The sequence below is a fragment of the Perognathus longimembris genome, chromosome 3 (genome assembly GCF_023159225.1).
Source record: "Perognathus longimembris pacificus isolate PPM17 chromosome 3, ASM2315922v1, whole genome shotgun sequence".
In the NCBI taxonomy this organism is placed as follows: domain Eukaryota; kingdom Metazoa; phylum Chordata; class Mammalia; order Rodentia; family Heteromyidae; genus Perognathus; species Perognathus longimembris.
The window spans coordinates 69,992,353-70,016,806 of record NC_063163.1 but is presented as its reverse complement, the minus strand read 5'-3'; the positions used below and the strand labels follow the sequence as shown (position 1 = coordinate 70,016,806).

Genomic DNA, 24,454 nt, shown 5'->3' with positions numbered 1-24,454 from the left:
AAAACTAAGCCCCTCCAAGCCCAGTAAACCAATTAGGAAATGGGCAAAGGAGCTAAAGAGAGACTTCACAAGAGAAGAGATAAAAATGGCAAAGAAACATATGAGGAAATGTTCAACATCCCTGGTAGTAAAGGAATTGCAAATAAAAACAACCCTGAGATACCACCTCACTCCAGTTAGAATGGCCTATACTCTGAACTCAGGCAACAACAAATGCTAGAGGGGGTGCGGGGAAAGAGGAACCCTTCTCCATTGTTGGTGGGAGTGCAAATTAGTACAACCACTTTGGAGAACAATATGGAGGTTTCTCAAAAAGCTCAATATAGACTACCCTATGACCCAGCCATTTCACTCCTAGGCATCTATCCTGAACAGCAGGCCCCAAGATATCAAAAAGACATTTGTACTTCCATGTTTATCGGAGCACAATTCACAATAGCCAAAATATGGAAACAACCCAAATGCCCCTCCACAGACGAATGGATCCAAAAAATATGGTACCTATACACAATGGAATACTACATAGCGATTAGGAATGGTGAAATAGTGTTATTTGCAGGGAAATGGTCAGAACTTGAACAAATAATGTTGAGCGAGACAAGCCTAGAAGACAGAAAGCAAAGGGGCATGATCATCCTGATATATGATTGTTAGCAACAGGAGACAGAGAGACAGTAGAGACCAAGTCTGTGAAACCAAAAACTGCTTGTCAAATAGTATTTCCCACAGGATTGGGGCAGCGACCCAACAGTATGCATCTAAAACCAAACAATTACTCAACACATAAAGGTCAAAAATTGACCTCTCAGTGGAATACAATAGCTCAAAATCTATGTATGTACATTCATATAAGACTACTGTTGACATATTGTCTAATGTTGACATTACATTTAAAGCCCTAGGTGAATTTTCTTTGGCGTAGGCTACGTGGCTACTGTATATGTTCTTTTTTTTTTTTTTTTTTTTTTTTTTTTTTTTTTTTTTTGGCGAGTCCTGGGCCTTGAACTCAGGCCCTGAGCAGTGTCCCTGGCTTCTTCCCGCTCAAGGCTAGCACTCTGCCACTTGAGCCACAGCGCTGCTTCTGGCCATTTTCTGTATATGTGGTGCTGGGGAATCGAACCTAGGGCCTCGTGTATCCGAGGCAGGCACTCTTGCCACTAGGCTATATCCCCAGCCCACTGTATATGTTCTTGGTACATTGGGTATTGTATATATGTCTACCTGACCTAGGGAAGGGAAAGAAAAACAGGGAGCAAGATATCACAAGAAATGTACATACTGCCCTACTATGTAACTGTACCCTTTTTGCATAACACCTTGTCAAAAAATTTGTTTAATTAATAAATAAATTACAAAAAATAAATAAAATACTTGCTAAGTTCTCTTAAAGATTTTAAGTCTAAAAGGATAAAAAGACAAACGACTCCAAAAGCAATACTTACAAAACACCATTTGTTGTAAACCAACTGAACAACTCATGGGGAAAGAGGGGAAGAGGAAGGGGGGAGGGGGAAATGAGGGAGGACGTAACAAATTGTACCCACTGCCTTACATATGAAATTGTAACCCCTCTGTACATCACTTTGACAATAAATAAGTAATTATTTAAAAAACAACAACAACAAACAAAAAAAAACCCTAGAGGTGTGGCTTAAACAACTAGAGGAGGTACCATTAAAATGTTAGAGGGCATAGTTCAAGTAGTAGAGTACTTGTCCAGCAAGCACAAGGCCCTGATTTCAAATCCCAATACCACTCAAAACCAAAAAGAGTTTCAGGATGGAGGTGGGGCTCAGAAGGTAAATTGGTTGTCTTAGCTTGCACAAGCCCTTGGGATTCACCTCAGTACCAAAACTTTCTGAACTTCTAGCTTTTATTTAATTTTAGTGTGTGTGTGTGTGTGTGTGTGTGTGTGTGTGTGCACTTGAAGAATTGATTCCTGCCTCATTCCCAAGGTCAAGCAAGACAACAGGCTTGACCACATGCCTGTCAGCAGGCAGCTCCAATCTGGGCCAGGCCAAGGACACCACCTTTGCTCCCCAAGGGACAATAGCCCCAAGGACACCACCCTTGGTCCCAAGGGTATTCAATAGCCCCTCAACCCAGCCATAGCATTCCACTGTGAGCCTGGTCAAGGACATCACCCAAGGACCATAAGCCATTTTCTGTTTTCTATTTCCTTATTAAGCCCTATATAAGCCCACCCCCAAACCCAGTCCCCAAGCATAACCTCCAAACCAGTGGGAAGGTCTGTGCCCCTTGCTGTTCCTCAATAAACAGCCCTCGCCTGTTGAGGATGGAGTCTGGCCTATTTCTTTTCCGTTCTCCATTTTCCTAACATATGGTACTGAAACCTGGGAAAGGAAAAGTGCCTGGAGTGACTGGGTCCCTCCATTCGCCTCCTGGCTGCCTCTCATTAAGCCTTTTTCCTCCTGTTTCCGAGACCTTTCTCCATTGGGAGTGCAGAGCACGCTGAGCTTACTTTGGGCTAAACAGCTGCCCGAACCGACATCGTGGCCTTTGCCTCTGTAAGCAGTGCATGCCTTGTGGACTGCCACCCAGTATGGCTTGAGGTATTATTGGCCCCCTGCATAAACCCAGAAAAGGCCTCATCTCCCCTGTTTTCTCTCCCTCACCTGTCTCTGGACTCTGATCTCCAGGCAGGAGGCTCTTTGCCATTTGACCCACTCTACCCACCACCACCTAAAAGCCTTCAGGATGAGATAAACAGCTAGGTCTGTGGTGGAGGCACCCCATCACAGACCTGAGGACTCCAGGAGTCCCCCACCTTCCTGTCTGCAGGGTCCCCAGAGACTCCAGGAGTTTCATCCATTCCTGACCTTCTGACACCCTTTAATTAGCACCTTTGGGGACGCCCTCTCCTAATTATTGGGATCCATCCTTCCGTTCACCTTCCCAAAGCTTCGGGGATGCCTAAAAGCGGCGGGACAGGCTCCATAGTCCTACCAAGTTTTCCAAATTGTCTCCCAGAGACTCCCCATTGGTGTTCCTGCAGTCTAACTTTAAGACTCTTGGGCTGACTGATTGATTTGCAGTCAAAAGAGTTGATTTGTTTGTCTACCGAGATCTGACCTCACTATCCTTTAGATGATGGTCACTATTGGCCTGAATTCAGAACCTTTGATCCTAATATTCTTGCAGCATCCTGGCCACCCAGGACTTGCACCCACGACAAGAAAGTCACCAGCACTCAGTCAATCGGGCTGAGTCTTTATTTAGCTGTGCATACTGTCTGCTCTCCACCATCGGGATGGTAAAGAACAGCAATGAGCTGCCTCAGGGTTGGGTTTTTTTTTTTTTTTTTTTTTGCCAGTCCTGGGCCTTGGACTCAGGGCCTGAGCACTGTCCCTGGCTTCTTCCCGCTCAAGGCTAGCACTCTGCCACTTGAGCCACAGCGCCGCTTCTGGCCGTTTTCTGTATATGTGGTGCTGGGGAATCGAACCTAGGGCCTCGTGTATCCGAGGCAGGCACTCTTGCCACTAGGCTATATCCCCAGCCCTCAGGGTTGGGTTTTTAAAGGGAGAAGCTATGGATTCTACAGCAGGGGGGTCATGTAGCATAGACGCAGGGGGTAACAATTGTTACCATGTTCCTCTAATATCAACTAAGCAAGCATGAGTGGAATAAAACAACCCAATACTCAATCTTAAGTGAACCAACCTGACAGTTGCTATGGCATTTCTGTAACTACTGCTATGATTATTTCTATAATCTATTACTATGATCATTTTTACAATCGTTACTATGGTTGCTACCTAGATACAGAGAAGAACAAGGGCTACATATATTTTTAAGTGTCATTCTACAAGGAACTAGTCTCACGGGTGGGAGTGCAGCTCTCTAGCATGGAATCACCAAAATAGAGTTACAGAAGCTAAGAGTAAACTCTAATGACAGTGAATGTTTATAAGCCCTATTGTTTCTGGGAGCTGGGGCATAGGGCTGCTACACTCTTCCTTGTTTTTCACAATTCTCACTGCTCTAAACAACTTTCTACTGTGAAACAGCAGGGAGTACAAGGCCCTTTATGCCCAAGCTTTTATCATTTTTTTTTTTTTTTTGGCCAGTCCTGGGCCTTGGACTCAGGGCCTGAGCACTGTCCCTGGCTTCTTCCCGCTCAAGGCTAGCACTCTGCCACTTGAGCCACAGCGCCGCTTCTGGCCGTTTTCTGTGTATGTGGTGCTGGGGAATTGAACCTAGGGCCTCGTGTATCCGAGGCAGGCACTCTTGCCACTAGGCTATATCCCCAGCCCCCAAGCTTTTATTATTTTACACTTAAAACCAGAATTCTGCTCAAGCTGTCTTGCCTCACAAATTCTCCTTTGCCTCTCGCCCTCCTCAAACTCTGAAACACCACCCAAATCGCCTCTATCTTCACCTAGCCTTCTAGACTTTGACCCAGCTGACGAACCCCCTCCATATCCCCCCCTGCTTCCCTTCCCAATCCTCCTGCCTTTGCTCCTGGGGCCCACCAGCCTCCAGAGAGCCCTCAAACTCTACCTTACAGCTGCCTCCTCCTCTGGTTCCTACTCCAGCTCCTCCTGTTGACCCAGTCTATCCTACTCTGCCATTCCCCACCCCATCACTGCCTGTTACTCACTCTAAAATGGCTCATATGTTTCCCCTTTGGGAAGTAGCAAGGCAGGATGGACCCATCTGAGTCCATGTTCCTTTCACCCTAAATGAGATGGATTCTATTGAACAAAGATTGGGGTCATTTTCAAGCAATCCTCTCCATTATAAAAAACAGTTTACCAGGATTGCCCAATTGTACTCTCTCACCTGGCATGATATTCAGCACATTTTTAACCCAGACGAAAAAGAGCACATTTTAAAGTCAGCCATAGCTCACATGGATAGGCTAAATGAGGAAAATGTGCACTCCCTGCCAGGAACAGAGGCTGTCCTAGGGACTGACCCCCACTGGAATTACCAGAACAATGCCAGTGGCCCCAAGTGCCTCGAATTCATGGTTACCTGCCTGATAGAGGGCATGCATCAAAACGCCCACTTGAAGGAGAGGAAGATGGCTCCGCCATAGTAGGGAGGTACCCTGACTCCCTCCAACTGAATAGCGAGCTGGGAACTCCAGCACCCAACACCCCATCAAGAATCCAGCAAAACCAGCAGCCAGAAGCAGTGGAGAAATGCAGGAAAACAAAAAGGAGTAAAAAAGAAGAGCCGAAAACCTACACGGAGCCGGAGACTCTAAGGGGCACCCTCCCCCCACCAGCCGACCCTGGCCCAAAAAGGGCCAGGCTAGGAAAGGGGACCCTGCGATCGGCAGACCAACTGCTGGGAGCACAGAGTCCAGACAGCAGGACTCCACAGACACTAGGGAGAGTGAGGACCAAGATATATGGCCACGGCGGCGATGGGAAGTTCGGGCCCACACCGGGAACGGACAGACATAAGCGGCTGGGGAAACCAGTGGTGCAGACAGAGAGAGCCAGGGACACCACCACGACCTTTCACCACACCCGAAGGACCAACGGCGTCGCGGGACACACACAATCCAGGACCGGGGCCGGGGGATGGCCAGCAGTGCAACTCCCACCCGAGGCGCCTGGACCTTGAGGACTTTTACAACTAAAATCACAGGCATTGGTGGGCAATACCAGCACAGCAGGGACACCTGGACCTGATCACGCGCCCCTCTCGCAGCGGAGGTGCAGTCTGAGGGCGCTAACCCACGCACGGACAGTTGATCCCACTGGGCCCCACACATACCGGCCCCCACAGCAGACTTGCGGGAGGGTACACGCACAACCCAACAACCCAGGGCTCACTCTGGTAGGCGTACCCTGCTCAGGTGGACGGGGCCGCAGCGGCAGCGCACAGGTGGGCAGGGCCTCTGGTGAGAGCCTGCTCTGGTAGGCGCGCCTACGCAGGAGGGCAGAGCTGTCCATCGGCCCGTACCCACTCAGTTTGGCACATTCCGCACAAGTGGGTTGGCCGCCCCTCAACAACACCCGCCCTGGAGCGGTCCACACAGGAAGGCGAACTGCCTGAGAGGTGAACTCCTCTGACCAAGATACACAGTGGAAAAAAGAAGCAAAGAACAGATAAGCCTCCACGCCATGCTGAATCAGCGACCAGCAAACCCCCAACAGGGGCACGCGAGGGTCAGCACAGCACAGCGGCAGGACACTGTCCCGCAGAGAAAGACACAGACCCTACCGGCCCCCAAGAGCAGGGAGAGTGACCACCTCAGCAACAACTGAGGTCACGCTCACCCATTGGGAAGCAAGGTTCAAAGCCAAACCCAAACCCAGAGCCAGGACAACAGGACACAAGGCTCCCACCATCGGACCAGTGGGAAACAACACAAAACCAAACCAGAGTAGCCACCCACAGATCCCCAGATGCGCAAATCACAAAAAAACACACCACAGTTCATCAAAGAGCAAGCCAACTCGCCAGCTCCAAAAAGCAGCACGACTGAAGAGAAGATGGAGAATAAAAAAGCAAATGAGGCCATGTTAACAGAAATAAGGGAAATCGTCAGAATCGAAATCAGAAAACAATTCCAGTAGTTTAGAAGGGAAGTCTTGAAGGACATCCAGGAAGCCAGAAAGAAATAGAAGCAAAAATGGATACAATGCAAGCTTCTTTTAAAGAAGACCTTAACATCCTGAGAAGTGAAATGCATGAAAAAATAGATTTAAAATACAACTCTTTAAAGGAAGAAATTTCCACGATCAGAGTTGATCTGACAACCATAAATAGCTCTCTGACATCCATAAACTCCGCAATTGAATCCACAGCACAAATAATTGACCATATGGAAACCAGAATCCCTCGCTTGGATGATGAAGCAGCCGACAACAACCAGAAAATTACCACATTCCAAGAAACAGTGAAGCTTCAGGGAAGACTAATCCAGGAACTAATGGACAACGACAAGAGATATAATCTGCGCATAATTGGAATAGAAGAAGCTGCTGAATACCAGACAGAGGGCTTCATCATATTTTCAATAAAGTTATTGCAGAAAACTTCCCCAATCTCACAAGGGACCCCATCAAGGTAACCGAAGCCTATAGGACACCTGGCAGGCCAGACCCCAGAAAAGTCACCCCAAGGCACATAATAATCAAGACTTCAGATCTCAAGAATAAAGAGCAAATTCTGAATTCAGCCAAAGCAAAGAAAGAAATTTTCTACAATGGAAAGAGGATTCGAATAACAGCAGACCTCTCCACACAAACCTACCAAGAGCGAAGTGAGTGGAAGAACTCCATCCAAGTACTATAGGCTAACAATATGCAACCTCAGATCAAATATCCAGCGAAAACGGAGTTCACATTCAAAGGGAAAACCAGATCTTTCCATACCAAAGAGGATCTAAAGGAATATGTGAATAAAAAACCAGCCCTACAGCGAATTCTAAAAGGGGAAACCCACCGAACAGAAATCGTACAGGAGACACAAACAGAAACAGAAAGAAACTACAATAGCCAAAGCCCAACAGAAAGAACAGCTCACTAAGACAAGCTAAAAAACAAAAGAGGAAAAACAGCCCAACAAGAAAATGGAAGGAGAGAAAACACTCTTATCCTTGATCTCTTTGAATATAAATGGTTTAAACTCTCCGATAAAGAGGAGCAGAGTGGCAGAATGGATTCACAAACAAAAAGTTGCCATTTGCTGTCTACAAGAGACACACCTTACAGCAAGGGACAAAAACAGGCTCCGAATGAAAGGATGGAGCAAGATCTTCCAAGCAAATGCACCTACCAAAACGGCAGGTGTAGCCATCCTGATCTCAGACAAGCTGGACTTTTCATTAAAATCAACTCAAAAAGACAAAGAAGGGCACTACATTTTATTTTATTTATTTATTTATTTGGCCAGTCCTAGGCTGTGAACTCAGGGCCTGAGCACTGGCCCTGGCTTCTTTTTGCTCAAGGCTAGCACTCTGCCACTTGAGCCACAGCGCCACTTCTGGCAATTTTCTGTAAATGTGGTGCTGAGGAATCGAACCCAGGGCCTCATGTATACGAGGCAAGCACGCTTGCCACTAGGCCATATCCCCAGCCCAGGGCACTACATTTTAATACAAGGAAAAATGCAGAATCAAGACATCATGGTGATAAATGTATACTCACCGAACAAAAGAGGCCCTACATAGGTCAAGCAAATTCTCACAGAATTACAGCACAAGATAGACACAAACACAATTATAGTGGGTGACTTTAATACCCCACTCTCTCCAAGAGACAGATCCAACACCCAGAGGATTAGCAAGGGAGCTGAGGACCTAAGTAACACCATATCCCAAATGGATCTGACAGATCTATACAGAATCTTCCACCCTACAGAGACCCAATACACCTTCTCCTCAGCAGCCCATGGATCATACTCCAAAATAGACCATGTCATAGCCCACACAAAGAAACTCAGCAAATACAAAAGTATTGACGTCATCCCATGCATTATATCTGATCACAGTGGATTAAAGGTAACCCTCAATAACAACGGTTACCACAGAGGCTATACACATTCTTGGGGGCTAAACCCCACACTGTTATCCAACAATTGGGCCACAGACTAAATTAAAGATGAAATCAATGAATTCATAAGCCACAATGACAATGAAAATACATCACAGAGAAACCTATGGACATAGCTAAGGCAGTACTGAGGGACAAGATCATTGCCCTCAGCACTCACATTAAAAGAATGGAAGCAGAGCAGGTGAATAACCTCACGATGAAACTAAAACAACTGGAGAAACAAGAAATGACCGAATCTAAATCAACTAGGAGGAAAGAGATCACAAAGATTAAAGAAGAGATAAATCTGATTGAAAATAGAAAGACCATTCAACAAATAAATAAGACTAAAAGCTGGTTCTTTGAGAAAATAAATAAAATTGACAGACCCCTCGCAAGACTTACAAAAAAAAAGAGAAGAGACTCATATACATAAAATCAGGGACTCCACCAGAAAAATTACAAGTACACACGATATTCAAACAATCATAAGGAGCTATTTCCAGAGCCTCTACTCAGCAAAAAACAATAATTTTACAGAAATGGATCAATTCTTAGAGAAGTATAAACTGCCCAAACTGAACCAAGAAGAAATAAATCAACTAAATACACCAATAACTTACCGTGAAATACAGGAGATAACCATAACCTCCCAACAAGGAAAAGCCCAGACCCAGATGGATTCATCAACGAATTCTACAAAACCTTTAGTGAGGAGCTAATACCAATACTCCTCAAACTCTTCCACAAAATAGAAACAGAGGGAGAAATCCCAAACTCATTCTATGAAGCTAATATCATACTCATTCCCAAACCAGGCAAAGACCCAACAAAAAAAGAGAACTACAGACCAATATCACTAATGAACACAGATGCAAAGCTCCTCAATAAAATATTAGCTAACTGGATCCAGAAACTGATCAAGAAAATTATACATCATGACCAAGTAGGCTTCATCCCACAGTCACAAGGATGGTTCAACATCCGTAAATCAATCAACGTAATTCACCACATAAATAGAACTAAAACCAAGAATCACATTGTTATCTCAGTCGATGCCCAAAAAGCCTTTGACAAAATAGAACATCCATACTTATTAAAAGCTTTGGAGAGAACAGGAATAGATGGAACATTCCTCAAAACAATAAAAGCCATATACAACAGACCAACTGCTAATATCATATTAAATGGAGAGAAACTTAAATCATTCCCCCTAAATTCAGGAACAAGACAAGGATGCCCACTCTCCCCACTTCTTTTCAACATAGTGCTGGAATTCCTAGCCATAGCAATAAGGCAAGAGGAGGATATCAAAGGGAGCCACATCGGCAAGGAAGAAATCAAGTTATCCCTATTCGCAGACGACATGATCTTATATCTGAAGGACCCAGAAAACTCAGTCCCCAAACTCCTACACCTAATAAACCATTTTGGCAAAGTAGCAGGATACAAAATCAATCCACAAAAGTCAGCAGCTTTTCTGTACAACAGCAGTATACAAACAGAAAAGGAAATTATGGAAACAATTCCATTTACAGTAGCCAAAAAAAGAATAATAAAGTACCTAGGGATCAACTTAACCAAGGACGTGACGGACCTTTTTAATGAAAACTATAAAAATCTAATAAAGGAAATCAAAGAAGACACAAAGAGATGGAAAGACCTCCCATGCTCATGGGTAGGCAGAATCAATATAGTGGCCATATTGCCCAAATTGTTATACAAATTGAATGCAATCTCTATCAAAATCCCAGCCACATTCTTCACTGAAATACAGAAAGCAATCCATAAATTCATATGGAACAGCAAAAGACCTAGAATAGCCAAAGCAATTCTAGGCAAAAAAAGCAGTGCAGGAGGTATCACAATACCAGACTTAAAGTTCTACTACAGGGCCATCACAACAAAAACAGCCTAGTGTTGGTATAAAAACAGATCGGAAGACTAATGGATTAGAATTGAAGATCCAGAAATAAAACCACACTCTTACAGTCAGCCGATATTTGACAAAGGAGCTAAAGACATACAATGGAATAAACATAGCCTCTTCAATTACTGGTGCTGGGAGAACTGGGCAGCCATATGCAGAAAACTCAAAGTAGACCCAAGTCTATCACCATACACCAAGATCAACTCAAAATGGATCAAGGACCTCAATATCAGACCTGAAACCCTGAAACTACTGAAGGACAGAGTAGGAAAGACGCTAGAACTTATAGGCACAGGAAGGAACTTCCTGAATAGAGTCCCAGGGGCACAACAAATAGGGGAGAGACTCGACAAATGGGACTACTGCAAAATAAAAAGTTTCTGCACAGCTAAGGACATAGCCACCAAAACAGAAAGACAGCCAACGATATGGGAAAGGATCTTTACCAGCACAGCAGCAGGCAAAGGCCTGATATCTGTCATCTACAGAGAACTCAAAAAACTAAGCCCCTCCAAGCCCAGTAAACCAATTAGGAAATGGGCAAAGGAGCTAAAGAGAGACTTCACAAGAGAAGAGATAAAAATGGCAAAGAAACATATGAGGAAATGTTCAACATCTCTGGTAGTAAAGGAATTGCAAATAAAAACAACCCTGAGATACCACCTTACCCCAGTTAGAATGGCCTATACTCTGAACTCAGGCAACAACAAATGCTAGAGGGGGTGCGGGGAAAGAGGAACCCTTCTCCATTGTTGGTGGGAGTGCAAATTAGTACAACCACTTTGGAGAACAATATGGAGGTTTCTCAAAAAGCTCAATATAGACTACCCTATGACCCAGCCATTTCACTCCTAGGCATCTATCCTGAACAGCAGGCCCCAAGATATCAAAAAGACATTTGTACTTCCATGTTTATCGCGGCACAATTCACAATAGCCAAAATATGGAAACAACCCAAATGCCCCTCCACAGACGAATGGATCCAAAAAATATGGTACCTATACACAATGGAATACTACATAGCGATTAGGAATGGTGAAATAGTGTTATTTGCAGGGAAATGGTCAGAACTTGAACAAATAATGTTGAGCGAGACAAGCCTAGAAGACAGAAAGCAAAGGGGCATGATCTCCCTGATATATGATTGTTAACAACAGGAGACAGAGAGACAGTAGAGACCAAGTCTGTGAAACCAAAAACTGCTTGTCAAATAGTATTTCCCACAGGATTGGGGCAGCGACCCAACAGTATGCATCTAAAACCAAACAATTACTCAACACATAAAGGTCAAAAATTGGCCTCTCAGTGGAATACAATAGCTCAAAATCTATGTATGTACGTTCATATAAGACTACTGTTGACATATTGTCTAATATCGACATTGCATTTAAAGCCCTAGGCGAATTTTCTTGGGCGTGGCCAGGTGGCTACTGTATATGTTCTTGATACATTGTATATTGTATATATGTCTACCTGACCTAGAGAATGGAAAGAAAAACAGGGCATAAGATATCACAAGAAATGTACACACTGCCCTACTATGTAACTGTACCCTTTTGGCACAACACCCTGTCCAAAAAATTTGTGTTCAATTAATAAATAAATTTTAAAAAAGCCCACTGGAGAGTTAATTATCAAAAGCTTAAGGCAGTCACCCAAAGCCCCCATGAAAACCCTGCCCTCTTCCTTAATCACCTCTCAGAAGCCATCACTCAGTACACTAATGGTAATGTTGAGTCCACAGAGGGCACCGTACTCCTTCACCTCTATTTTATGAGCCAGTGCGCATGTGACATAGGGAAACAGTAACAGCGCCTGGAGAAGGGGCCTTCTACCCCCCCAGAATGAGCTTCTAGACCTAGCATTTAAGGTTTTTAATAGCAGGGAGGAAGATGCCAAGAAGGAACAGGAACCGGAAAAGGAGCAGGAGGGGAAGGAACACTAGGCTGAATTTCAACTGCTAGCTGCTGCCTTTCAGAAAGCCCAGTCCACCACACCCAAGACTGCAGGCCCAGGTCTTCCGCCTCAGCTACCAGGAAGCTTGGTTGGCCCCTGGCCCCTGTTTCAGATGAAATCAAATGGGACATTGGGCTAAGGGGTGTCCTAACTCGAGGCCTCCAATCAAGGCCTGCACTAACAGTGCACAATGGGGGCACAATGGGAGTGTCCTGCCACCCACCCCACCCTGGATGGACTTCCTGACCCCCACACCTTCCATCCCACTTCATCCTATGGCCTGGTACAATAGAGGGGCCTGGGTTCCCAGCCCCAAGGTGAATGTTGACATGGCTCTGTGGAATTTAGGATCAAAGGTGTGGTGGCAGGATAGAACGTTTCTTTCCTTCTGGACACTGGGGCATCACTATCGCTTCTAACCTTTTGGAGAGGTCCCTCCATCCCTTCAGATATAAAAATTTTAGGGGTTACAGGGACCCCTTTTAAGCCCCTCCATACCCCCAACGTTCTGTGCAGGTTTGGAAACTTAACTTTCAGCCATTCCTTTCAAATCATGCCTCACTGTCCCCTATCTTTATTAAAAAGTAACTTGCTTTCTAAACTTAAAAATTCCCTATATATACCTCCCCTAAAATCCACCACTATTTTCCTCCTCCAGATGAAACCAGACTTGGGTGAGCTCCCTCCCCAAACCCAATCCTCTGCCTTCCCCACCCTCCTCCCTGAAGTAAATCCTTTAATCTGGGACATTTTCCACACCTCCCCCCCCCCCACTGTGCTGTGGCCTCCCCCCACCAACCGGTCCTTATCTCTCTCAAAGACCCCACCACTTTTCTCCCACTACCTGTCCAGGGCTAAAGCCTATTCTTCTCTGCTTTCTCTTAGCCTCTCTCCTAACTCCTACCCATTCTCCTCATAACACCCAATCCTGGGAATCAGAAAGCCAAATGGCTCCTAGCTTGGTTTTGCAGCTAAGGACCTAGGACAGACCATAAAATGCCCTGGGGCAGATAGTTCTCAGAAAAACCATAAACACTCATAAGAGTGACCAGCAGAGAAGAAAACCAAGTTTTAGAGTTACCAGAACTCCCCCACCCAGGTGTGGTTTCCAGTATCTAAAACCCTGTAGCTGTGTACTATCCCCCTTGCTACACCCTTATGGCTTAACCAATCAATTTTCCCCTTGCTACACCCTTAAGGCTTAACCAATCAATTTTAAATGCATCGGTCCCTTGATCTGACCAATGACCCTTTCCAGATTCCTTCCCACCACCAAATGCGCCAAACATGCTTTAGAATTGTTTTATAGGGACCGGGAATATGGCCTAGTGGCAAGAGTGCTTGCCTCTTACATATGAAGCTCTCAGTTCAATTCCCCAGCGCCATATATGGAAAACGGCCAGAAGGGGCACTGTGGCTCAGGTGGCAGAGTGCTAGCCTAGAGCAAAAAGAAGCCAGGGATGGTCCTGAGTCCAAGGCCCAGGACAAAGAAAAAAAAAAAAAGAATTGTTTTATAATTGTCCTGCTGTGTGCGTTGATTTGTTAAGAGATGCTATGATGTATGCTAAGTCCCTGCCTTCCACAAAGAGTGTATAAAACAGCTGGAAGCCTTAGCCTCAGGGCCTCTTAGAGTCTGAGCTCGAGCTTGCAATAAAGACTCCTTTTGCTTTTGCATTGGTGTGGGTCTCTGGTGGTCTTTGTGGGGGGTCCGGAAATTGAGCATAACAACCTAAACATCACTCTGCTCTCCTTAACTCTCTGCTTCCTGGGGTTTTAGGGCCTCCAAAGACACAGCCCACATATGCCAATATTTGGGACTAACCATTTCCAAAAAGGGATGAGCTATACCTCCCTATAGGTTTCAGGAGCTCCTCAGCTTTCCCCAACCTCAATCCAAGCCAGACCTCCTGGCCTTCCTCAGCCTCTTTAACTTCTTCCATATCTGGATCCCTAACTTTTCTCTTATAGCCCAACCTCTGTACTCTGACCATAAGGGGCCCCCTCGACGAGCTCTCTCAGCTCCTATTGGCCATCGTAAGCTCTCTCCTGCAAGGTTTCTACCTTCTTCCTCCCCCACCTTAACAAACCTTTTTTCCTTTTCTTACACACAAAGGACAGGCATTAGCTATTCTCTGTCAAAAAGGAGGAGACACCTTTAGCCGCCTAGCTACCTATCCAAACAACTGGACATGGTGACAGGGGTGGTGGTGGCCCCATTGTCTCCAGGTTCTAGCAGCTGTGGCACTCATAGTCCTGGAGGCCCAAAAATTTCCTTCCATAGCCTGCTCCACATTCTAACCTCTCACTCCCTGAAGGATCTCCTCAGCCACAAAGCCTTTCTCTCCTTGCCTCCCTCACGAATCCAGACCCTTCATGCTTTTCTCCTTGACCCTACCCTATTCTTTGAACAAACTCCCCCTCTAAACCCTGCTATCCTTTTGCCAACCTCAGCCCAAGAACCAGAACCTCTCTTATATTCCTACTCCCAAACCCTAGGTCTTTATCTAAACCCATTCTTCCACATCTCAGACCTGCCTATCTCAGGGGCCCCTGACTGGTTTATTGATGGCAGCTCTCTTAGATGCTCCCCCTATAAGGCAGGGTATGACATTATTCAAGGTAACGCAGAGGAGCCCAGCCATCCTGTACACATAGAGGTGAAATCTTTACCCTCTTCCCCCAAACCACTTCCCCCATACCACCTCACAGCAGGTGGAGCCAGTTACTCTAACACTTGCCTTCCACCATGCTGCCAGTTGGAAAGTTAACATCTATACCGATTCATATGCATATACAACATCATTCACTCCAACATCCTAATTTGGAGGGAGAGAGGATTTTTAACTCTAAAAGAATCCCCTATTATTAATGCCACTCTTATCCGGGACCTCCTGGATTCTGCACTGCTCCTGGAGCAGGCAGCCATCATCCATTGTTGTGGACACCAAAAGGGGAAAGATTACATTTTCCTCCTTCACAACTTTGCAGATTCACTAGCCCAGGAAGCAGCCACTGCTCAGTAGCAGAACTAGACCTCCCCGGAGCTGCCTGTCTTTGAAGCCCCTCCCTCTACAAAACTTCCCCTAGCAGAGGAGGTCTTGCTTCATCTACTCCGCCTCTTCCATCCCTCTAAACAAGCTCTTCTTTCTTTCCTACTAACTACCCACTCTTTAACTCCACAAGACAAACAGTACCTAAAAGAACTCTCTGCCTCCTGTGATATTTGCCAAAAAAACAAACCTGAACTCAAACCTCTGCCCACCCCAGCTCCCCACACATCAGATGAGGGGCTCCTTACTGAAGGGTTAAATTAAAGTGTTCTGAGGTATTAGTCAGTTTGTTGTTTACATTAAAATATAAATGAGGGGCTGGGGATATAGCCTAGTGGCAAGAGTGCCTGCCTCGGATACACGAGGCCCTAGGTTCGATTCCCCAGCACCACATATACAGAAAACGGCCAGAAGCGGCGCTGTGGCTCAAGTGGCAGAGTGCTAGCCTTGAGCGGGAAGAAGCCAGGGACAGTGCTCAGGCCCTGAGTCCAAGGCCCAGGACTGGCCAAAAAAAAAAAAAAAAAAAAAAAAAAAAAATATATATATATATATATATATATATATATATAAATGACCCTGAGCATGCATATAACCCAGGAACTGGCTTGTTTGTGCTGAAGCTGTTGAGCTGCAAATTCCTTAACAACCCTAAAGTCAGACTCCCCACCACGCTTGTAAATTCCTAAAACAAAGCTATCTTAAAGTCAGGCTCCACTCTGTGCTGTGCCTGGCCTCGGGAAAGACTGCCAATCACCCCATTTGGCAGGACAGCTTGTAAAAACCCAGACAGCTGGGAAACTCCCTCGATAACCTTTGACCATCCTAGAATGACCCTAGCCCGGATCTGCCCAAACACCTGGTTGCTTTAAATTTCGTAGTTTTTGCCTTTATAAGCCCTGTAAAAATCCAGCTCAGGGCTTCCTCCCTATCTCCACGTGTCGGTGTAAGGGACGAGGCCCGAGCTGCGGCATTTTGGAACGTCTGGCTCTCGGTGGTCTTCTTGGTGGTCTTCTCGCGACTTGGGCATTACACTACCTGCCATGGACTGGCATGTGGACTTTACTCATCTACCTTCCATTCGGCAACACAAATACTTTCTTGTATTTGTGGACACTTTTTCAGGGTGGGTTGAGGCATTTCCTACCACCAATAAAGGAGCCCCGACTGTAGCCAGATTAATCCTTACTGAATTGTTACTCCGCTTCAACCTACCTTCCTCCCTACAATCAGACAATGGGCCTGAATTTATTTCTGCTATCACCCAACAACTCACCTCAACCCTTCAAATCCCCAGGAATTTTCATATTCCTTATCATTTCAATCCTCAGGGAAGCTGGAGAGAGCTAACAGAAACTTCAAAGAAACTTTAACCAAGCTAACCCTGGAGCTCAAACAAGATTTGGTGAAAGTCCTATCTCTGGCACTTCTGGGAATGCATGCACTCCCCCATAAGCCCTGCCAAGTAAGCCTCTTCGAACTCATATATGGCAGGCCTCTTTCACCCCCAGGGTTTTCTTCCACTTCATCACTACTTCCCCCCACTCTGTCTAATGACCTCCTCTCCTTTCTCCCCTCTGAACTCTGGAAATACACTGATTCCAGGCTTTGTGCTCCCCTCCCAAATGCCCCCCCTTCTCCCACTCCAGATAGGAGACCTGGTGTCCATTTCCCAACCCCCTTCCTTGACTAATTCTCCTTCTTCCCTTCTAGATCCCAAATGGATGGGCTCTCATAAAATTATTCTTTTCACTCTCACTGCAGCAAAACTACAGGACATCACACCATGGGTATACCTTTCCCATCTTAAAAAAGCCCAGACCCAATATACCTCCATGAGTTTGGAACCTACAACACTTAGTGAAAGAATCTGTCCCAGTCATCCCAGAAGACCATGCCGAGCTACTTACGGACAGGAAAAGAAGGTTTATAAGGAGGTTTATTAGTAGGGCTATATCACCCATGGGAGAGGGAGCAATATGTCATCTGCACCTCAATCCAAGTGGTGGTGTAATGCACAAGTCAAGAGAAACCCACCAAGAAGACCACCGAGAGCCAGACGTTCCAACCAAGGCTTTATTCAGACGAGCTGCAACTTGGGCCTTGTCCCTTACACCGACGCAGCGGAGATGGGGAGGAAGCCCTGAGCTGGACTTTTACAGGGCTTATAAAGGCAAAAACTACGAAATTTACAGCAAACAGGTGTTTGGGCAGAACTAGGGTATGGACGGAAGGCTGATTGGATCAGGGCTAGGGGCATCCTAGGGGAGTCAAAGGTAATCAAGGAAGTTTCCTGACTGTCAGGTTCTGTTTCTAGTGTCCTTTTATCTTGTACTTTGTGCAGTTCTTCCCAAGGCCAAGTACAGCACAGAGTAGCTTCTTTAACTTGTAGATAGCTTTGTTCTAGGAATTTACAAGTGTTGTAGGGAGTCTGGCTTTAGGGTTGTTAAAGAATTTGCAGCTTAACAGCTTTAGCACAAACAAACCAGTTCCTGAAACTTAAGCATGCTCAGGGTCATTTATATTTTAATGTAAACAACAAACTAACACCTCAAAACAGAGTCACTTTAACCCTTCAGTGGTTTATATAACTCTGGGACTAAAGCTAAAGGGGAAGTAGGTAGGTCTGAATGGTGAGTGAGAGTGGCCCATTATAACTCTCCAGCTGGGTAGAGCTGGGCGCTAGTGGGAGGGGCTGAGGACCTGAGGTGGGGGAAATACTAACAATAACAGCTGAAAAGGGGGGTGGAGGTGCAATCTGTGCCTTCCTGGGGGAAGAATGCTGCTTTTATACTACAGGCCTGTAAGAAAAAAATAATAAACAGCTATTAGAAGACAAAAAGCCCAGTACCAGGCTTCCCATTCCTCCTCCTCCTCTTCATGGGAGGATTCCTGGAAGTCCTGGAGCCCATGGCTACCCCCCTGCCCTCCTGGGCCCACTTACTATGATCTTACTAGTGATATCTGTAGGACCCTGTCTTGTCAAATGTCTTTCTGATTTTCTCCAGGAATGGGTCCAAACTATCACTTCCTGGAAGGTGACAGAGTTTATGGATATAGGATACCAACCCCATAATGATGAAAAGATGCCCATGGAACTCCTCTCCCTCAACAGAGAAAGAGGCCTAACCCACATGCAACCTGATGGTAGACCAACACCCAAAACTAGGCCCCATGTCAGCAGGAAGTAGCTAGAAAAGACAACCGCCAACCCCTTTCCCAGTCCCTCCAGGTCCATTCTTTTTTTATGTGACCAAAAAAGACCCTATGTGAAGGACTGATTGCTTGGCTCTTCCTTCTAGGCTCATTCTTTCTATGTATCTAAAGACGGAATATGAAGGATTGATTCCTGCCTTATTCTCAAGGTCAAGCAAGACAACAGGCTTGACTGAAGTGCCAGACTTTGAAGTCAGGCCCCATTTTACCACGTGAACCCCATTTTAGAATCGAACCCTGAGCCAATCAGATTTGTACCTGTATCCTAATCTTGCTTGCTTGAACACCTGATTGTTGTTACTTTGTTCTTTGCCTTTATAAGCCCTGTGTAATCACAGCTTGAGGCTCCCTCCTAACCTCCGCTGTGTCGGTGGGTAGGACGAGGCCCGAGTTGCAGCTCGCTTAAATAAAGCCTTGCCTTGCTTTTGCATTTCGGAATGTCTGAGTCTTGGTGGTCTTCTTGGTGATGGTTTCGCGACTTGGCACAACATTTGGGGTTTCGTCTGGGATGGCCCCAGAGACCCCCGAGACCCCAGACTCCGAAAGTAAGAAAATAGGGCTATTCATTCTGTGTGTCTGTGTCTGTGTGATTTGTAGTTTTGTTTTCTGTTTAGGCCAGCTGCTTGAATCTGAACCTGTAGGTAGTGAAGGACCAGCCGGAGTGGACACGCTCGTATGGGCAGTCCTGGAGGACTTGGGGACCACCTCAAGCTCTCCACAGCCCTCCCACTACCACCCTGAACCTGAAGGACTGGACCGGGAGGCCCTTCTAACGGGCGCCTGTCCAGTCCACTCTATATTGGGGGTTGTCTGGTCCGCTCCTACACAGGAACGGGAGAGAGAGAGCCTCAAGATTGTGTGGTCTGCCCCCTCACAGGGGCAGGAGAGACACAGTGAGACTGTGTGGTCTGCCCCCTCACGGGGGCAGGAGAGACACAGTCAAACCTGTAAGCTGCGGCTCCCTAAGTCTGTCTGTAAGTGTTGTCTGGTCTTTGTGCCTGTGATTATTTTTGTGTGTTTCTTTATTGCGCTGTGCCTGACTGACAAACGGATGATGAGGAACGTTCCTTCCACTCCCCTGGACTTGACTTTAGCTCACTGGAAAGATGTACAGGTGACAGCCCACAATCAGTCAATCAGTGAGAGTGTCCACAAAAAAGAACTCTAGGGGGACCCCCACCCAGCCTTCTTAAGCAGAAAATTGGTGCGCTAAAATATTTTACTAAGGGCTGAGGATATAGCCTAGTGGCGAGAGTGCCTGCCTCGGATACACGAGGCCCTAGGTTCGATTCCCCAGCACCACATATACAGAAAATGGCCAGAAGCGGCGCTGTGGCTCAAGTGGCAGAGTGCTAGCCTTGAGCGGGAAGAAGCCAGGGACAGTGCTCAGGCCCTGAGTCCAAGGCCCAGGACTGGCCAAAAAAAAAAAAAAAAATGTTTTACTAAAACTATCAAGCCCTGGAAAATGAGGCTGGAGAATGCTAAAATCATTTGTTAAAGGTTTTTGTCTTAAAATGTACGGCCGATGCTTATTCTGCGCGCTTTAAGATCTTTTGAAAATGTATGTGTGTGTGCATGTGTGAGTGTGAACATGTTCAAGACTGCAGTATGATGCAAAACTAAGTTTGTTTAAAGTCAAAGGGTCATCAAGTTTGGGCATTACTAAATGCTTTAAAGGATTTCTCAGGGTTCTTTAATTAAAATTAAAAAAAAATCAGAGCTAAGTGTCAGAAATTTGGATTAAAGGGATATATATATATATATATATATATATATATATATATACTAAACTAATGGGGATAGAAGTAAACTCTCATTAACTCTATGTATGTAGGAAGAAATGGCAAAATGGGCCAATGTTTCTCACTAATATATTGGAAAGCTGAATGGATAAGTATTTCTAATTGTAATTCTTGCATTAAGGAAAAATTCAAAGGTCTTCATGCCATGCAGTAACTGGGACTGAAAAAAAAAAAAAGAGGCTCTTTTGAAACAAGCAGCCCATAGGCAAAGGGCGGCACCTGGTTTCAGAATGCCTGTGAGCTTCAGTTTTTCCAATGCAGGTAAAAGCTAAAGTGTTGTGTTAGTGTTAAAAAGGCTTTGGAAATCAAGAATACATTTCTAGATAAGAAATTTGGAAGTAAAATTGTCCTAAGTAATTATTGCAAAGTGGGAAAAGGAGAATTATGGCTACCAAAATGTTTAATTGCCATTCCAGCTTCTTTGTAGGTTTTGTAACTGTTTCCAGCAGGCCCACAGAGAAGCACAGGTGAATCCTACAAGTTTGTTGAGATCTAATACTGACCCTTAATAAGTTCCAGGTAAGAGAGCATGCTTAAAAACTACTTCTGTGTGGACCACCTTGTTGCTTATAATTGGAGTAAAGTGGCCCCTTATAAGACTCACTGATCTGAATCTGCGGTTCAAAGCCAGCCCGGGCAAAGAAAGGTTCCTGTGAGAGACTTGTCTCTAATCAGCCAGCAGAGTGCTGGGAACAGAGTTGTGTGGAGCTCAAAGTTGTAGGGTGCTAGTCTTTAGCTGGAGAGCTGGAGGACAGCGCTCAGGCCCTGAGTCCAAGTCCAGTGGAAAGTCACTCCTCCTGGGACAACAGTGATGGAGCATCCAGAGGCAGTAAGCCACTGCTTGGATGGCAGAGATGGTGTCAGATCCTAGAGTCACTCCTGTTTGGCCTTTCAAAAGTTAATCAAAGCCGGAAGTCCTAGAAGAATAGTTCATAAGCATGCCTTTCCAATGCCCATGTCTGTCTACTGGGCAGGAACTTGCCAGTCATCTGTGATAGTGGTTAGTAAGGGGAAGGTTGTCAAATGAGAGGATAGATTAAAATCTCACACCACACCACACCACACCCCCCCCCCCCCCCCGCATTTACTCAAAGCTCTGACTGGCAGTGAGAATTTTAAGCTGATACATCTGTTTAGGAAAGAAAGCTTGTAGACCTGAGATTGTGTCCTTATTTAGATCTGTTACAGGCCTGCAAAAGTAATTTTTTTTAGGTCATCAGAGAAGATATTGTTAAAAATTGCAAGGCCTGTCAGCTTGCCAATGCCCCCAATCAACAGATTACTAAAGGATCTCGCCTCTGTGGGAATAGGCCAGGTGTGTATTAGGAAGTAGATTTCACAGAAATTACAAATATTTGCTAGTTTTTGTAGACACCTTTTCAGGATGGGTTGAAGCCTATCCAACAAAGCATGAGACTGCGAATGTAGTGGCTAAGAAGATCCTGGAAGAAATCCTACCCACGTATGGCTTCCCATCCACCATTGGGTCAGACAACGGACAGGCTTTCGTCTCAAAAGTAAGTCAGGGAATAGCTGCAGCACTGGGGACGGATTGGAAATTGCATTGTGCTTATAGACCCCAGAGTTCAGGACAGGTAGAGAAAATGAATCGGACTCTAAAAAAAACCTTAACTAAACTGGCCTTAGAGACTGGTGCAGACTGGGTGTCACTCCTTCCTTTTGCTCTGCTTAGAGTAAGAAATTCTCCCTATCAGCTTGGCTTTACTCCTTTTGAGATGATGTACGGGTAACCCCCACCCATTATCCCTAGCCTTCAGACTGAATTGCTTGCTGATTTGGATGATGCTGAATTTTTGTGTAAATTCGATTATTTGCAACTTGTGCACAAGAATGTGACCCCAACTTAAGGCATTATATGATTCTGCTTCTGTCCCTACCCCCCATTTATTCAGACCAGGGGACTGAAATCCTTAGAACCACGGTGGAAGGAACCCTAGACGGCATCACCACTTGGGTTCATTGCTTCCACACCAGGCCAGCTGACCCCTTTGCCCTGGACGATGACTACCGTGGTGGAACATGGGAGGTCTCCAAGCACCCAACTCAGCTGCTTCGCCTTCGCCTCAAGAAAAGAAAGTTAGACTGAATATTGTTGTCGGGAGCCGAGCTAGCTGCTAAGCTCATCCTGACCTCTGGCTGTGCCGATGTTGCCAAGATTTCGGGAGCCAAACCTGCAGCTAGGTTCATTATCACCTCTGGCTGTGCTGTTATCGCCAGGATATGCTAAAGGCAAAGATATTTGTCCACAGCCTCTGTCCAGAATTGCTTTGTTACCTTGTGTTTACTGTAATCAAATGTTGCAAGCTTCTAAGCCTCTTTGTGTTCTGGAATTTTAACAACCCTATGCTATTTCCTGGTTCCAAAACTGCATATAAACTGGGAGTTGAGAATAAACGGCTGCTGCAGTCTTGAGTTTCAATCTCGAGATGCAGACCTCCCGTACCCCATCTTTGCCTCTTGTCTTTTTTCTCTTGTCTTGTATTTTTCCTTTTCCTTAATCCTCGCCACCCTCAGTCAGGATTCCCGTTCGCTGCTGGCTGGCTCGGCAGGTATTGTTATAATTTTCTTTTTGCCTTCTTTCCTTACTACCCTGGCTAGTGTTGATGTTATTTTGGCAGCTCACTCCAAAGGGAGGTGATCCCCTTATTTTAGGTAGTTTTGGGCTTGCTCAGGAATACGGGTATAGCCACCCGACCCTTAGAGCACAGTTGAGAAGTTTATGTATTATTTTGTTGCATATATTTGGATACTAAACACTATACAGCTAATGGTAAGTCTGTATAGCTGAAAGTTAATTTTCAGTTTGCAGTAATCCTGCAGTCCCTTGGTAAAGTAGATAAGGTTATATGTTCCTGGCTAGGTAAGGTCAACGCCCCTGAGTCAGCCTGAAGAAGTTACAGAAGATGGATGATCTTCACCCATCAGCCCCCCTTTAAAACCGAGGGACCAGAGTTGTTTTTGGGAAGATGAGGCAGGATAAACTAGAGGCATGCAAAACAGAGGTACAGAGACTGTACTTGTGAGAAATGGTGACAGGCCCACTACTTTGGGCCCTATTGGACCATGCCTTATCTCTATATCATCCCCTAGACATGCAAGCCATTGAAATGGACAGAATGGAGCCATGATTGGCTCCCAAGGTACCAAAAAGAAAAAGGGGGAAATGAAGTGCCAGACTTTGAAGTCAGGCCCCATTTTACCACGTGAACCCCATTTTAGAATCGAACCCTGGGCCAATCAGATTTGTACCTGTATCCTAATCTTGCTTGCTTGAACACCTGATTGTTGTTACTTTGTTCTTTGCCTTTATAAGCCCTGTGTAATCACAGCTCGAGGCTCCCTCCTAACCTCCGCTGTGTCAGTGGGTAGGACGAGGCCCGAGTTGCAGCTCGCTTAAATAAAGCCTTGCCTTGCTTTTGCATTTCGGAATGTCTGAGTCTCGGTGGTCTTCTTGGTGGTGGTTTCACGACTTGGCACAACATTGACCACATGCCTGTCAGCAGGCAGCTCCAATCTGGGCCAGGCCAAGGACACCATCTCTGGTCCCCAAGGGACAATAGCCCCTCAACCCAGCCAGAGCATTCCACTGTGGGCCTAGTCAAGGACATCACCCAAGGACCATAACCTGTTATGCCAAGTCGTGAGAAGACCACCAAGAAGGCCACTGAGACTCAGACGTTCCGAAATGCAAAAGCAAGGCTTTATTCAGGAGGTTAGGAGGAAGCCCCGAGCTGCGATTGCACAGGGCTTATAAAGGCAAAAAACAAAGTTACAGCCATCAGGTGTTCAAGCAAGCAAGATTAGGACACAGGTACAAATCTGATTGGCTCAGGGCTCGAGGCATTCTGGGGGCAGTTAGAGTTCTTGACAGGCTGGGCCCTAATAAGCTTGTCCTGTGTTTGCTCACAGGGCCTGCTTATCTCAGGTTCGCATGGTAAAGTGGGGCCTGACTTCAAAATGGCT

At 45.7% G+C, this 24,454-nt stretch overlaps 1 long non-coding RNA gene across 1 annotated transcript; it reads left to right on the top strand.

The window, feature by feature from the left end:
• Window positions 1-1,925: 1,925 nt before the first annotated feature.
• On the top strand, window positions 1,926-24,117 carry LOC125347943. The gene is made up of 3 exons (XR_007210283.1): window positions 1,926-1,988; window positions 5,871-5,878; window positions 23,995-24,117. It is a non-coding gene; the product is annotated as an uncharacterized LOC125347943 (long non-coding RNA).
• Window positions 24,118-24,454: the final 337 nt, after the last annotated feature.